The sequence below is a fragment of the Geotrypetes seraphini genome, chromosome 2, assembly GCF_902459505.1.
Source record: "Geotrypetes seraphini chromosome 2, aGeoSer1.1, whole genome shotgun sequence".
Classification (NCBI taxonomy): Eukaryota; Metazoa; Chordata; class Amphibia; order Gymnophiona; family Dermophiidae; genus Geotrypetes; species Geotrypetes seraphini.
In genome coordinates, this window is record NC_047085.1 from 264,472,394 (window position 1) to 264,481,588 (window position 9,195).

Below are 9,195 nucleotides of genomic sequence, written 5' to 3' on the forward strand. Positions count from 1 at the left end.
GCCGTTAAGGGGGGGAGGGATTCACTGCCTCTGCAGGGAAGGGGTAGGCTTTCTAGCAGTCTCTGACACTGACCGGCACCCCTGGCCCAATCGCTTATTTTAGTCACCAAAAGCCGATGCTACTTTTTGAAAAAGGCTCGGCATTTTTTAAGAATCCACCAGAGGGTTCATTTCAATGTTGAAGAGCCCATTTGCATGTCAGTGTCACAGACTATTAGAAATCCTGCTAAAGACAGAGATAATCTGTTATGATAATCCGCTGCTAAACTGCGTTCAGGCTAAACCGCCGGAAAACAGTTTAGTGACGGTGTTATTTTGAGAATCTGGGCCTTGGATAGCAGATTTATGTATCGGGTCAAGGAATCCAATCCAATCGATCGCTAGACAATCGGTGAATTTTGTGCATCCCCCAGTTAGTGATAGGGGAGCATGTAGTCTGGGAACAAGAGAAGCCAGAGTTCAAATCCTGCTTCACCCACTGATGCTCCTCTTCTATTGCTTGGAATTTACCTGTATATTCTTTTTTTTCTTAAGAGATTCACCCAAGGCATTGTACAGCAGGTACAATTTAACATAAACCTCACAATTTTGTTAACAGTATAATAGTAGTAAAACTGACCAAATATAAACATAAATTCAATAATTGAGGTAAACTTGAAAACAGCAAATTGAAACCTAATTGGACTACCGTGAATGGTATCAAAAATATACACATTTAACGTCCGTGAAATTCAAATAAGAGGTACAATATGATGTCAGCATAATAAAGCACACATTAGAATATTAAAATAACATAGGTGATATGTTGTTTGTGCCACAAGACATATGGGGGGGAGATTTGATGACCTGAAGATGTGTGCCCTGGAAGAAAGGAGAGACACAGGTGATATGATGCAGACATTCAAATATTTGAAAAGTGATATGCAAGCAAACCTTTCCCAGAGACAGGAAGGTGATTGAACTAAAGACATGAATTCAGATTGCATGTGGAGGGGGGGGGGGGGGGCGGCCACTCAGGAATAATGAGAGGATATACTTTTTTTACGGAGAGTGTGGCTAATGCCTGAGATGGGGATGGTGTTGGAGTTCAAGGGTGCGTGGAATAGACGCAGGGAAATCGTGTGTGAAAGGTATGGAAACATTAGTGGTTGGGACTCAAGGTCAGTGCAGGGCAAATTTCTAGGTTCTGTGTCCTGTTCATGGCTGGACAGATTTGGATGGGCTAGAGTGGGACTTCGATGACAGATTCAGTAGTTGGGTAGCAGGAGCTGTGTTGTGCAGACTTCTGCGTTCTGTGCCCTGGGAACAACAGGAGCAAATCGGGAATGTGCATGTGTAGTACAACATCATGCCTTGTGCTGTGGGTTGTCTTATTGGGCAGCCTGGATGGACCGTACATGTATGCTGACATCTACTTTGTTACTATATGATGCTAATGTTTTTTTACAATTACAGCTTACCATGTAGCAAAGATATAGGATAATTCATTGCAGCCATTTCAATGTGGCCAGTTCAGAATGGCTGTTTCAGCGGTGAATCGGCCACTATGAATCTGTAGAATTACAATGGCTCTTCTCTCCTCTCCATGGTCCCCGTCATCTCTGCCTCTCTCTTCCACTCTCCTCAGTTCAGCATGTCTCCCTCTCTCCTCCCATCAAACTTCTACCTGAGGTCGCCCACCACCATTCCTGCAGCTTTCCTTCTCCAGTGTCCCATCCTCTCCATTAAGGCTTCTCTCCCTCTCAGGCTTAACATAAGAACATAAGCATTGCCTCTGCCTGGTCAGACCAGGGTCCATCGTGCCCAGCAGTCCGCTCCCGTGGCAGCCCCCCAGGTCCAAGACCTGTAAGTGATCCTTTACCTAAACCTCTTATTCCCTAATCATTTATTATCCTGTATAGTAACCCTCTATCTATACCCTTCAATCCCATTCTCCTTCAGGAAATCATCCAATCCCTTTTTTAAGCCCAATATCATACTCTGTCCTATCACTCCTTCAGGAAGCGCATTCCAGGTGTCTACCACCCTCTGAGTGAAGAAGAACTTCCTAGCATTTGTTCCGAATCTATCTCCTTTCAATTTTTCTGAATGCCCTCTTGTTTTTGTTGTCCCCGCTAGTCTGAAGAAACTGTCCTACCTTCCAAACAGGAAATTGTGTCAGAAGAGGGCAGACGCAACTGAACTGAAAGGAATCTTCAGGGGAGGGCAGGGCGATGGGTAAGGAAAGCTACGGGGCCTCAATTGTCCCATTCCATGGTTGGAACCAGGATATATACCAGAATTAGGTAAGATGTGATGTGAACAATGCTGCGGTGCCTTGTTTGGGGGGATAATATCCCCACATAATACACACATTGAATTGTCTGGGAGAGGATGGCTGGATCACCCTCTCCCAGACAATTCAATGCGGCTGCAATGAAACATCTCACGATGAACTGGCCATAATGAATTGTCCCATTCTGTAAAGCAGAAGGATCAAGAGCAGATATACAGATGGGGACAAGGTGGATGGTACAGCCAGTTCACTAAACTCAAGACAAGTTATTGCACAATTAAACAAGATATAAGAAACTGGTCTAAGTTACATAGTAAATGACAGCAAATATAGACCTGAATGGTCTATCCAGTCTGCCCAATAGTTATATTTTCTTTGATATTACTGAGTCATAGACTGTAGAAGTCCATTCAGCACTGTCCATAGGTACCAATTGCTAGAGTTACTGTTGAAGCTCTGTATCTTAAATTCCAACTACTGGATTTGCCATCGAAGCCCACTCCAGCTCATCTGGACTCTCTCATCGTTTGCAGAACACAGACTGCAAAAGTCTGCCCAGCATGGTCCTCATGTTCCAAATCACTAGAGGTCCTGTTGAAGCCCTCCCCAGCCCATTCTAAAGTGAATAGGAATAGGAGTGTGTAGTGCAGTGGTTGGAGCTACAGCCTCAGCATCCAGGGGTTGTGGGTTCAAACCCCACGCTGCTCCTTGTGACTCTGGGCAAGTCACTCAGTCCTCCATAGCCCCAGGTACGTTAGATAGATTGTGATCCCACCAGAACAAATAGGGAAAATGCTTGAGTACCTGATTGTAAAACCACTTACCGTAGATAACCTTGATAGGCGGTATATAAAAAAACCTAAGAAACTTAAACTTGAATTGCCCAGTATCGGCCCTAGTTCTTCAATTTATTCATTTTCTAATTAGAGATCCACTATGTTCATCCCATGCTTTTTTTTTAATTCCATCACCATTTTAATCTCCACCATCTCTCCTGGGAGAGCATTCCAGGCATCAATCACTCTCTCTATGAAAAATAATTTCCTAACATTACTCCTATGTCTATCACCCTGCAACTTCAATTTATGCCCTCTAGTTTTGCCAGTTTCCCTTCTCTGGAAATGATTTAGTTCTATTTTAATACCTTTCAAATATTTAAAGGTCTGTATCTTATCAGTCCCATCCCTCCTCTACCCCCCTACTATTTTTGTCGCCTTTCTCTAGACCACTTCCAAGTCTTCTTATATCCTTAGCTAGATACTGCCTTCAAAACTTAACACAATACTCCAAGTGGGGCCTCACAAATGACTTGAACAGGGGCAAAACAAGGAAAACTGCACATACGCGTACAATGATGCAGGCAGAGTTTATTTATATCAATAAATTGAATGCGGTTAAAAACAACACCTTAAAAACAAATCAAGGGACCCAACATGGTCCGTGTTTTGGTAACACGCCTTCATCAGGGGTCCCAAGTTGAAAAAGGGAATCAAATGGAACCGCAAATGAACTGAAGCCTGTGTAAAGATGAATGCTGGAGGTCAATCTGTGCGTGGACTGCTAGATGACGAAAAAAAGGTTGACCTCCAGCATTCATCTTTACACAGGCTTCAGTTCATTTGCGGTTCCATTTGATTCCCTTTTTCAACTTGGGACCCCTGATGAAGGCGTGTTACCAAAACACAGACCATGTTGGGTCCCTTGGTTTGTTTTTAAGGTGTTGTTTTTAACCGCATTCAATTTATTGATATAAATAAACTCTGCCTGCATCACTGTACGCCTATCTGCAGTTTTCCTTGTTTTGTCTTCGTACCCTTCACTGCAGACTCCGTTGGTTCTTCCTTTTTGTTTGTGTTGAGCAGGGGCAAGTCATTTCACCTTCTATTACAGGCCCAAACAGATTGTACAGGAAAAATACCTGCTGTTCCCAAATGCAATTCACCTTAGGCCTCTCTGGGGAAAAAAAAACAAGAGCTAAATACGAAAAAAAAAAAAAAAATTTTGAAAATAAATGTTTGCAAATATGCCCCATAGTCAGCATGATAAACCTAACTTGGATAAATACAGAATTTACTTAATATGGAGGGGAGAGTTTCCAGGAACAAAACTTCACAGTTGCGCATATGGGATGACATTAGCAGACTAAGAATCTCCTTATGCCCTACAGAGAAACGCATTTGACAGCTCTGACACGTCAAACACACCCCTTCACACACATCCGGGGACCCCGCCTCTCCCCTCCCTCCTGCTAGCTACCCCTCTCTCCCCTGCCCAGCACATCTCCCCCCCTCTCAACGCCCCGTCCTCACGAGCCCCTCATTGTGACGCTCCCCTCGTGCCACCGTCAAACTTATTTTCCCAGATCCCCTGTAACTACCTCGCAGTTTTTACCTTCTCCGGCGTCCCGCCCCTTCTGACGCAACGTCCTTCCCTTGGTAGAGTCCCGATGCCTCTGATGCGACTTCCTGTTTCCGGTAGGGCGGGACGTAGGCAAAAGAAAAGACGTTGCGTCAGAGGGGGCGGTAGGTTACGCCGGGAAAGAAAATGGTGGTGACGGCTACAGGTGATCTGAAAGATAAGGTTGAGTTAGGAGGTGTTTCGGGAATGAGGGGAGGGGGAAACAACGTTACCGAGGGGCTCGCGTGCACGTTGTTAAACAGCGACTTACACTCCTGCGGGATGCTTAACTTGACGCGTGCTCGGACTTCCACGTGCACTGCACCTTCCCACACTTACTTACTGCCTTTTGAATCGGTAAAATGCAAAGCTTTTCGATGCTCTCTAGCTTTATTTTACTGTTTTTGTGATTGTGAAAAAGAATTTTCCTTTTTAACCACTTTGAATATAATTTCCTACAGCATTTTCCACGGACTTTTGTAAAACTGTGTGGATGTGTATGCATGTGTTAGTTCACGTGCCACAAGAGCATATGTATTTTTAAAAGTATCTTTCTCTCCTTCCTTCTTTCCTCCTTTCCCTATGTGTACCATCTTCCCCCCCCCCCCCGCATCTCTACCTCCCTTCACTCCACCACCATATCCAACAATTCTTCCTCTTCCCCCACTATACAGCATCTTTCACCTCAATGCCCAACAACTCTCCCTTTCCTCCGGAAGAGGTGCTAAATGAAGATTTGTTAAGGGAAAGAAAACTCCATTGGAATATCTTACCTGGTGGCATTCAAACTTGGGAAAAAATAAACCTTGTACATCAGTAAATTATTTAATTGTCTTTCTCTCTTACTTTTTTAATTCAGTACTCTGCTTTATCCCAGGACAAGCAGGCAGCTATTCTCACTAGTGGGTGATGTCATCCGACAGAGCCCCGATACGGACGTCTCACAAGCATGTCTTGCTTGAAGAAACTCAGAAGTTTCGAGATGCCCGCACCGCGCATGCGCCAGTGCCTTCCCGCCCGATGGTCCGGGTGTGTCTCCTCAGTTCTTTTTCTTCCGCGGAGCTGAGAAGTTTACTTCATTTCTGCACCCATTGAATTTGATTTTTTGCCTTCTGCATCGCCGCGGGTTGAGTTCCTTTTACTCTTGCTGTGTGTTGTTTCTTTCTTTGATTTCTTTTTTTAAAAAAAAAAAAAATTTTTTTCTTCCGACACCGGGTCGGCCGCGTGGCTTGGGCCTCGCGCCTTCGACCTTGCGGCGGAGCTTTTCCGGCCTATGTCCCGGCCGATAACCGGTTTTAAAAAGTGTAGCAAGTGCCAGCGCGCGATTTCGCTCACAAACCCGCATCGACGCTGCCTCCAGTGTCTGGGTCCGGATCACTTTCAGAAATCGTGCCGGCCTTGCTCCACTCTGACAGCGCGAGCGTTTAAGCGTCACTGTCTTCTGTGGAAGTCCATGTTCAAGATAGAAGCTGCGTTGGATCCTTCAGCTTCGACATCGACTGGTGCTTCGACTCCATCTGCGAAGCCCTTGGCCTCCCCGGCTGTTTCGAGTCTTCTGAAACCGGCATCATTCACGCCGGTTTCGACCTCGGCGCCGGTGCCTTCATCCGTCTCCTCGGACCAGGTACCAACCCCTACTGTTCCACCGGTGGTGCTCAAAGTGCCGAAGGCTGGCAAGCAAAAGCACTCGGCGCGGAGACCGTGCGGAAGGGCCCCCTTTTGGTGCGGATCCCTCCATATCGGCTTCGTTGCGGTCCCTCCTGGAGGCTCAGTTTGTGGAACTCATGACCACCATGGGACCCCGGCTGATTGCCTCGATCCAGGGTGACCTCCCAGTTCCGATTCCGAGGGGCGGGCCGCCCCCTTCTCCTCCGCCGCGCAGCTCGACCTCGTTGCTCGGCGAGGAGGAGCAGCGGTCGGCGTTCCGTGCCTCGAGGTCGGTCTTGGGTAGTGCCATGCCCCCCTCGGAGCCTAGTGCCTCGAGGAAGGCCTCCTTTAGTGACATGCCTCCCTTGGAGCCTATTCCCTCGAGGAAAGCTTCCCTTATTGACTTACCTCCCTTGGAGCCTGTTACTCCTCCCCATGAGTCAGTGTGGCGCCCACCTTCGAGGCCTCCCAGTCCTGGGCATAGCCGGAAGCAGGACGAGTTCTTCCGAACCCCCTATCAAGCCTGGGCGGCGTCTGGGGAAGCGACAAGTCTTCCGCCTCTCCGATCTACGTCCTCGAGTCCTATCTGCTCTATGGAGGCTTCGGGGGATCAGTATTCTAACAGACGGGCTCGATCCCCATCCAGATATCATGAGGGGCATCGATCCAGACACTCTTCGAGGCATTCCTCTCGACACTCGACCGTCTCTCCTCAGAAGAAATTGCCTCGTATGGGGTACTCTGCTTCGGCTGGGTTTCCTCCTCCGGGACCGGAGTTCGAGGACCCCGAAGTTTTTTACTCGCCCTGTTGTTCTCAGACCTCGGTAGAGCCCGAAGCCTCGACTTCTTCCAGCCCTTCTCGAAGACCAGCGCTGGCGGACCAACTGTCTTTTTCCTCGTTTCTGAGGCAGATGGCGGATGACCTGGACATTACCCTCGATTCTGGCTCTCAATACTCCAAGGAGTACCTCGATACCATGCATTTGCCTCGTCCTCCAGCCGAGTCCTTACGCCTCCCGCTGCACAAGCTCCTCGACCAGACCTTCATGAGGTGTTTTGAGTCTCCTTACTCTATCCCTGCGGTCCCTGGAAAATTGGATGCTCGGTACCGCACGGTGCATCATAAGGGCTTCGAGGGACCTCAGCTTTCACATCAGTCCCTCCTGGTCGAATCCTCGCTCAAGCGGTCTCATCCGGCCCAGGTGTATGCTTCGGTGCCTCCGGGACGCAAGGGCAGAACCATGGATAAGTTTGGACGACGCATCTATCAGAATTCTATGATTGCGTCCCGGGTTCTAAATTATAATTTCCATTTTGCCACCTATTTGGAATTTTTTTTTCCTGTGCTTCGAAGGTTTACGCCCTACGTCGAATCCCAGGCTCATTTTGAGTTTGAGGAGGTGGTTGCTTCGCTGTCCCAGCTTCGACTTCAGTTGATGCAATCTTCCTATGATGCCTTCGAGCTCTCGGCCCGGGCGGCGGCCTGCTCTTTGGCGATGCGCCGGTTGGCCTGGTTGCGGACCATTGACATGGACCCGAATCTTCAGGACCGCCTGGCGAACGTCCCGTGTGCTGGGGCGGATCTTTTTGACGAATCCATCGAGACCGTCACGAAGAAATTGATCATGAAAAGTCCTTTCAGTTCATTCTTCGGCCGAAGCCTAAGCCTCAGCAGTCTCGACCCTCTCGACCGCCATTGATCTATCAACAGCGTTATCAGCCGAGGCAAGCTCCGTCTGCGAGGCAACCTGCGAAGCGGCAGCCTCCTCAGAAAGCTCAGCAAAAGCCTCAGCCGTCTACTGTCCCCAAGGCTCCTCAGCCTTTTTGACTGTCTCTTCGAGGGCATAACCAGTCTCGTTCTGCCTCCCCCTGTTTTTCCCATCGGGGGGCGGCTCCATCATTTTTGTCATCGTTGGGAGGCGATAACCACCGACCTCTGGGTCCTTACTATCATCAGGGAAGGGTACTCTCTTCAATTCCTTCGGGTCCCTCCGGACCACCCTCCAAGAGAGTATCCTTCAAACTTGACTCAGGCCGCCCTTCTTCTTCAGGAAGCTCAAGCCTTGCTCCGGCTTCGTGCCGTCGAGCCAGTCCCTGTGGACCAACACAACCAGAGGTTTTACTCCCGGTACTTCCTTGTTCCGAAGAAGACGGGCGACCTGCGACCCATTCTGGACCTAAGGGTCCTCAACAAGTTCTTGGTCAAGGAGAAGTTTCGCATGCTGACCCTTGCTTCTCTTTATCTCCTCCTCGAGCGGAACGACTGGTTGTGCTCTCTGGATCTCAAGGAGGCCTACTCTCACATTCCCATTCATCCAGCCTCCCGCAAGTACCTCAGATTTCGGGTGGGACATCTACATCTGCAGTATCGAGTGCTTCCTTTCGGCCTATCCTCGTCTCCCAGAGTCTTCACGAAGTGTCTGGTAGTGGTGGCCGCGGCACTCTGGAGCAATGGTCTTCAGGTTTTTCCCTACCTCGACGACTGGCTCATCAAAGCCCCCTCGGCTCCGGAGGTCATCTCGGCGACCCTGGCCACTATTTCCTTCCTGCAGAGTTTGGGCTTCGAGATCAACTTCCCCAAATCTCATCTCCAGCCTACCCAGTCGCTCCCCTTCATCGGGGCGGTCCTGGATACCATCCGTCTCAGAGCATTCCTTCCTCCTCAGCGCATGGATGCTCTTCTTCATCTCTGCCAGTCTGTGTCTTCCCGCCAGTCCATCTCAGCGAGACACATGATGGTCCTCCTGGGGCACATGGCCTCTACAGTTCATGTGACGCCGTTTGCCAGACTCCATCTCAGAATTCCGCAGTGGACCCTGGCGTCTCAATGGACTCAGGTGTCGGATCCGTTGTCTCGACACATCGTCATCACTCCT

The 9,195-nt window shown here is 48.8% G+C and overlaps 1 protein-coding gene across 4 annotated transcripts in view; it reads right to left on the reverse strand.

Annotated features, from left to right (window-relative positions):
- The window catches only part of PICK1 (protein interacting with PRKCA 1), a 71,360-nt gene extending 66,625 nt beyond the window's left edge, over positions 1–4,735 (reverse strand). For 2 of the 4 annotated variants that reach the window (XM_033929551.1, XM_033929547.1), the window contains exon 1: positions 4,667–4,735. The gene's annotated coding sequence lies outside the window, so the exon portion shown is untranslated. Of the gene's footprint in view, positions 1–4,193; positions 4,491–4,652 lie in introns of those variants that run through there. The other 2 variants (XM_033929548.1, XM_033929549.1) reach the window with 2 other exon arrangements.
- Between the last annotated feature and the right edge of the window lie 4,460 nt (positions 4,736–9,195).